Source organism: Aulonocara sp. 'chitande type north' Nkhata Bay, linkage group LG3 (assembly GCF_057382095.1).
Source record: "Aulonocara sp. 'chitande type north' Nkhata Bay isolate Kocher_YH1m ecotype deep benthic linkage group LG3, A_spYH_male_GT1.1, whole genome shotgun sequence".
Taxonomy (NCBI): Eukaryota; Metazoa; Chordata; class Actinopteri; order Cichliformes; family Cichlidae; genus Aulonocara; species Aulonocara sp. 'chitande type north' Nkhata Bay.
The window spans coordinates 60690333-60697425 of NC_141346.1; the positions used below are offsets into that span (position 1 = coordinate 60690333).

The following is a 7093-nucleotide window of genomic DNA, read 5'->3' on the forward strand; positions in this document are numbered from 1 at the left end:
AATGTAAGTAGAAATCGATGATCTAAGTGAGAACATGAGCCTTTAAAAAGTCCCAGTGGGAGCAGTCAAAGCAGTCCCTCAGTCCCAGTATAGAGTCTTTGGTCCAGACTGGAACAACTGTGTGCCCAGTTTGAGCTCTCTTCAGTCCTGTGACCTGACAGACCCAGAGGGGCCATCACATCACATTTAGAAGCTCCCCTAATGGAGCCACAACACATGTCCAATACTTAGTCTGTCTTGTTGGACCAACTGGAAGAAATGATTCAAGGACTTAGTCACAGAACAGAGATTCAAATCTCCAAAATCCAACTGGCTGCATCAGGACATATAGTCTGAAACTCTGCACAGTTTCCTGTTTGAAGCTGCTTCCTGTTGGCTTCAGCTGTTTGGAGTTTCCATTTTCTAAACTTCTACATTCTGAACCTTCTTCAGCTCTGAACAGATGATGAAACACTGAATGATTTCAAGCTCACACTTTGTCTAATAAACTTACATCTTTCATTCTTCATACAGATTGTGGGGCTGTTGTTTGTCAAAGATCAGCTGTGATTATCTGGCAGCAGCGCTGAAGTCCAACCCCTCCCATCTGAGACAGCTGCACCTGTGGAGAAACAACCTGAAGGATCCAGATGTGAAGCAGCTGTCTGATCTTCAGCAGAGTCCAGACTACAGACTGGAGACTCTGGTGTAAGTAGAGTGATGGAGTGAGTGGGTGGTGCTGTCAGCAGTATTGTACTAAACACAGTCAGTATGAAGCAAAGATCCAGTGTTTCCTGTAAAGCTGCAGCTTCTCAGTGAAGCTGTGAGAGGAGAATGGTGACAGGCTTCAGGATTGGACACAAACACTTCCTGTTTCTGACCTTTATGGTCACCATAGTAACGGCTGACACTCTCTGATCAAACACTGTCAACAGCCAATCAGCTCTCTGAACAAAGCAGCACGCAGACCAATGACTGCATTCGTTTCCAAGTTTAAAGCAGTGAAGAACACAGTCTGTAGGTGAGGAAGAATTTAGTGAGAGCAGATGTTTGGATGGAATTCCTCCAGTTAACAGCTGGAACCGTCCATCTGGATTGTTGGGCTTGTTGTTGGGGTTCCTACAGAGCTCAGAGTGGACACACCAAGGTTCTTCTAATGAATGAAAGTCCAAACTCAAACTAGGAGGGAAAAACATTTTCATCAACTTCAATAAAAATCCAAAGATTAGAAAAAGTGAAGCAACAATGAGTCCTAGTACAGTCCCAGCACTGAAGTCCCTGCTGCTCTTTATACTGGATGTGCTGCATCACTGACTGACAGCTGATGAAGAGTCTCTGGAAACACGCGTTTATCTCCTCTGCTCTTCCTTCTTCTCTCTGCAGGTGGAGGCTATGATGGTAAACAGGACGGTGTGTGTGCTGAGAGAGGAGGAGCTGTGTCCTGATGATCCAGAGAGGTTGAAGCAGCAGCAGCTTGTGTGTAGAGACGCTCTGACTGGGCCATGTTACTGGGAGGTGGAGAGGAGAGCTTCATCCAGCAGTGACTGACAGAGGAATGAGAAGAAGTGTAGATGACTGTCAGTGCTGCAGAGTGAACTGCTCTGAGAACAGCTCCACTGTCAGACACAATGTAGAGTCCAGCATCATCCCTGTGTGTCCCTCTGGATCTGACAGAGGATCATCAGTGTATCTGGACTGCTCTGCTGCTGCTCTGTCCTTCTACAGTCTCTGCACAGTCTCTGTCTGACTCTGGCTACATTTTTGGCATTTATATTCTTGGTTGCTCTCTTTATATTTTTCACATGCAAAATGTGCCCATCTTTGGCAAGATTCACACTGCACCTGGAAAGGAAAAATAAATGGCTCATATTCTGTTTGGTGAATACTATTACTCAACATTTTAATTATGATTGGCAAGTAATGATACTAAGACTTATGTGTTTCTTTTGTTTTGTTTTACCATTTCAATCATGCTGCGGTCAGCGTTAGCATCTAACATGGAGCAAACAATGCAGTAGTCCTCAGCGTTCCCTGAAACACAATCATAGTTAGGTTTTAATCAAACATTATTTATTGAATAATTAAAAAATAATAGTACATTTTTTCCAAATATACTTCCTGGAAAATTAGTCTAAATTAGACTTTGAGAAGGGTCTTATCTGAAAGTGTTTGAAGAGCACTATTTGTACTGTGCTGTTTGAAAAGCACTATTTGTGTGGATGCTTAAGCATCCACACTATTGAGTTCCTGTTTCTCTTTAATCTTTATACTTTATTGTGTGGATGCTTTAAGCATCCACACTATTGAGTTCCTGTTTCTCTTTATTCTTTATTATTGTGTGGATGCTTTAAGCATCCACACTATTGAGTTCCTGTTTCTCTTTATTCTTTATTATTATTGTGTGGATGCTTTAAGCATCCACACTATTGAGTTCCTGTTTCTCTTTATTCTTTATTATTATTATTGTGTGGATGCTTTAAGCATCCACACTATTGAGTTCCTGTTTCTCTTTATTCTTTATTATTGTGTGGATGCTTTAAGCAAGAATGTAAGAATGACCGCTCTAGTCCCTACGGTTAGGGCTGAGGAATACAAATTTGCATATTGGGGCCTTCATGGCTTCTAAGCCAGTCAATCATATCTGAGGGCTGAGGAATTCAAATCCACAAATCAGGGCCTGCACAGCTTCCCAGGCAGCCAATCATATATGTGGGCTCAGGCATTCAAATTTGCATATTGGGGAATTCGTGGCTTCTAAGTCAACAATTCATCCATGTCATATATCTCTAAAAATTCATATTTTAATGATAAATTGTCAACACTTGAAGATTCCCAATCACTTCTGAACAAAACGGTGTAAGAATGACTGTTCTAGCCTCTACGGTTAGGAAATTATGGTCATTGGTTTGAGGGGAGTCGTCACTATGTGAAATAAACTGAAAGAAGCAGGTCTATGTCTCTGTGCTGCGTGTGTAAAAAGATGCACCTGTTTTGGCGGGAAAACGTAAACAGCCTCTCTGATTGGTGGATTCAAATTCAGCAGCTCCCAGGCTGACCTAGAAACTTAGTCCTCTCTCCCTGTGTGTGTGTGTGTGTGTGTGTGTGTGTGTGTGTGTGTGTGTGTGTGTGTGTGTTTAGTGGGAGAGAGAGGACCCTGCCCTTATTTGGCAGCATGTCATTGTAGGATTTAAATTGAACATAGTTAGACTGGTTGACTGGATTAGAGCCTGTGTTTGTGTGTCCCTCTGTGCATTTGTGTTTCAAGAAGTTATTACTATTCTGCTAAATCATAGTATTTCTGGTACTTTTCGGTACTTGTGCTAAATACAGTATTTCTGCTAAATCATACTATTTCTGCTTTTCATAGGATTTATGCCTAATATAGTATTTCTGCTAAATTATAGTATTTCTGCTTTTTATAGGATTTGTGCCTAACATAGTATTTCTGCTAAATTATAGTATTTCTGCTTTTTATAGGATTTGTGCCTAACATAGTATTTCTGCTAAATTATAGTATTTCTGCTTTTTATAGGATTTGTGCCTAACATAGTATTTCTGCTAAATTATAGTATTTCTGCTTTTTATACTATTTGTTCTAAATTATAGTATTTCTGCTTTTTATAGGATTTGTGCTTAATATAGTATTTCTGCTAAATTATAGTTTTTCTTCTTTTTATAATATTTGTGCTAAAACATAGTATTTCTACTAAATGTAGTATTTATGCTTAATAATAGTATTTCTATATATTTCTGCCAGGTCCCCAGGCAGCCAATCCTCTGTGAGGACTGAGACATTCAAATTTTCAAATCAGGGCCTGCACAGTTTCCCAGCCAATCAAATAAGTGTCCTGAGGCATTCAAATTTGCATATTGGGGCCTTCGTGGCTTCTAAGCCAGCCAATCATATCTGAGGGCTGAGGAATTCAAATCCACAAATCAGGGCCTGCACGGCTTCCCAGCCAGCCAATCACATATGTGGTCTCAGGCATTCAAATTTGCATATTGGGGAATTCGTGGCTTCTAAGTCAACAAGTCATCCATGTCATATATCTCTAAAAATTCATATTTTAATATTAAATTGTCAACACTTGAAGATCCCCCCATCTCTTCTGAACAAAACGGTGTAAGAATGACCGTTCTAGCCCCTACGGTTAGGAAATTACGGTCATTTGTTTGAGGGGAGTCGTCACTATGAGAAATAGACTGCAAAAATCCTGTGTCTCTCTGTGCTGCTGCGTGTGTAAACAGATGCACCTGTTTTGGTGGGGAAAAGTGCACAGCCTCTCTGATTGGTGGATTCAAATTCACCAGCTCCCAGGCTGACCTAGAAACTTACTTCTCTCTCCCTGTGTGTGTGTGTGTGTGTGTGTGTGTGTGTGTGTGTGTGTGTGTGTGTGTGTGTGTGACAGAGAGAGAGAGAGAGAGAGAGAGAGAGAGAGAGAGAGAGAAAGGCTTTTAATGGGATGATCTCATTCTAAGATTTAAATTCAATATATTTAGACTGGTTGACTGAATTGGATCTTGTGTGTGGGTCTCTCTGTGCATGTGTGTTTCCTCATGTGTACATATTTGTGATTGTGTGGCTGTAATAAATTTTTTTGCAGATTTTTGTCATTTAACAAGTATATTTGAGGGACCCTCAGCATGTTCAGCATTTTTTCAGCTGTCCATTTTGCTTTTCCAATTTTTCTGTTTAACTTATTACTATTGTGCTAAATCATACTATTTCTGCTATTTTATAAGATTTGTGCTTAATATACTATTTCTGCTTTTATAGGATTTGTGCTTAATATAGTATTTCTGCTAAATGTAGTATTTATTCTTAATCATACTATTTCTGCTTTTCATAGTATTTGTGCTTAATATAGTATTTCTGCTAAATTTAGTATTTCTGATTAATTATAGTTTTTCTACTAAATCATAGTACAGTATTTCTGCTTTTTATGGGATTTGTGCTAAAACAAAGTATTTCTACTAAATGTAGTATTTGTGCTTAATCATACCATTTCTGCTTTTTATAGGATTTGTGCTTAATATAGTATTTCTGCTAAATTATAGTATTTCTGCCAAATTATAATATTTGTGCTAAAACATAGTCTCAATTTAAAATTACAATATTCATAGTTCATCACAGTGTCTCTGGTAAATCACAATATTTCTGCACTGTTGTACTATTTTTCTAAATCATAGTGTTTCTGTAATGTTTAAGTACTACTATATTATATTTTTCTTTCTAAATATAGCATTTCTGCTATATAATTGTATTTCTGCTATGTTATAATATTTGTGCTAAACCAGAGTATTTGTGCTGTATCATAGTATTTCTGCCAAATTATAATATTTGTGCTAAAACATAGTCTTAATTTAAAATTACAATATTCATAGTTCATCACAGTGTGTCTGGTAAATCACAGTATTTCTGCTATGTTGTACTATTTTTCTAAATCATAGTGTTTCTGTAATGCTTAAGTATTTTTGTCTAAATATATTCTTTCTGTTATCTTATACTATTTCTCCTAAATTCTTGTATTTTTGAGAAGTTATGTTTCTGGTAAGTTACAATATTTCTGCTAAGTTCTGCTATGCTATTGTATTTCTGCCAAGTATTATGTTTCCTCTAAGATATTGCAGTTCTGCTAAGTTATTCCATTTTAGCAAAGTTCCTTTGCTTCTGCAAAGTTTTTACAATTTCTGCAACTTTTCAGCTTTTTCAGCTACTTTTTGCATACAGCTTCAGCTTTAAAGCATCCACACTGCATTTTCGCAGGAAATGCAAATTTTTCTAGTTCTTTATTATTGTGTGGATGCCTTAATAGGCATCCACACTATTGAGTTCCTGTTTCTCTTTATTCTTTATTATTCCGGGTGTTTCCGTACACTTTTCGCCGTGGATCTACTTCCACAATTTTTGTGCTATTTTCACCGTTCAAACTCTAAACTGTTCTGCTCTTTCTGCTTATGCCGGCTATGACTTTTGGTGTTTATTACTATTATACTTTTTAAAATATTACACTTTTTTCCTTTAATTTGTCCCATTGAAATGAATGGGAAACTTCCACAATTCTGCTAAAACTTTCTTGTCTTTGAAACTTAACTACTGCCTCATACTTTCACCTAGAAACTCCATTCAAACTTTAAAACGTTCTCAAATGATTGGGCTATTCCTGTGTGATTCAGCTTTTTCAGATCTTCTACCTTTTTCATCTTATCTCTCTTTAAGTCTTCAGTTGCAAAATTGTGATTTTTCAGAAAATACATGCGTTGCTATGGTTGCTATGCAATTAACTCAGAGGGGACAGTGAAACTGTTTGAATTTTCTCTTCATGTCCAAACAACTTCTTGCTACTCGCTCAATTTCCACTCAAGCCGCACAAATTATACATCAAAACGTAGGTATTTTTGCTGGCTTTCAGAAAATGTCCCTATCATTGTTGTGGGACTCATAGATATTTTGCAAATCTCCTCAGAGTAACACAAAGTGTGAAAACTCTCCATATAAACTCAATGGAGAGTTTGTTCAAAATCACCGCTGGATTTCTGTAATGAGAGGCATTTTCAAATTGTCATATCTCCTTAACGAAGCGAAGTTAAGACATGAGGCTTGTCCCCGTATATCTTCAGACACTCCTGATGCTCACAATTCAAGAATTATTTTCTCACCTATTACCGTTCTGAGATGAGTAGGAAATTTGTCCCTCGCTCAGATTTCATCAGATTTCAAATTCTGGAAATGAGTCACTTTTTTCTCTCATCATATCTTTTTGATGGATTTCCACAGAGCCCTGAAAATTTCCATGACTGTTCACCAAAGCCTGCTGTTTCTTACGGTGAAAGAATGATTTTGATGCTCCATATAGATTTAGAGTTACCAAAGGTTGTTTGAGAGCAAGTCAATGCAGTTTTTGCTTCGCCTCTACTCAGTTACAGTGTATTACAAGTCATATATCTTTAATAATTTATATTTTATCTCTGAATTATGAAGACCTGAAGATTCCCCCATCTCTTCTGAACAAAACGATGTCTGAATGACCGTTCTAGCCTCTACGGTTAGGAAATTATGGCCATTTGTTCGAGGGGAATCCTGAATGTCAGAAATACACTGAAGAAAACTCAC

General features: G+C 37.7%; 1 long non-coding RNA gene across 1 annotated transcript; it reads left to right on the forward strand.

The window, feature by feature from the left end:
* Positions 1-517: 517 nt before the first annotated feature.
* LOC147336417 (uncharacterized) lies at positions 518-1853 on the forward strand. The gene is made up of 2 exons (XR_015128536.1): positions 518-687; positions 1363-1853. It is a non-coding gene; the product is annotated as an uncharacterized LOC147336417 (long non-coding RNA).
* The last annotated feature ends 5240 nt before the right edge of the window (positions 1854-7093 follow it).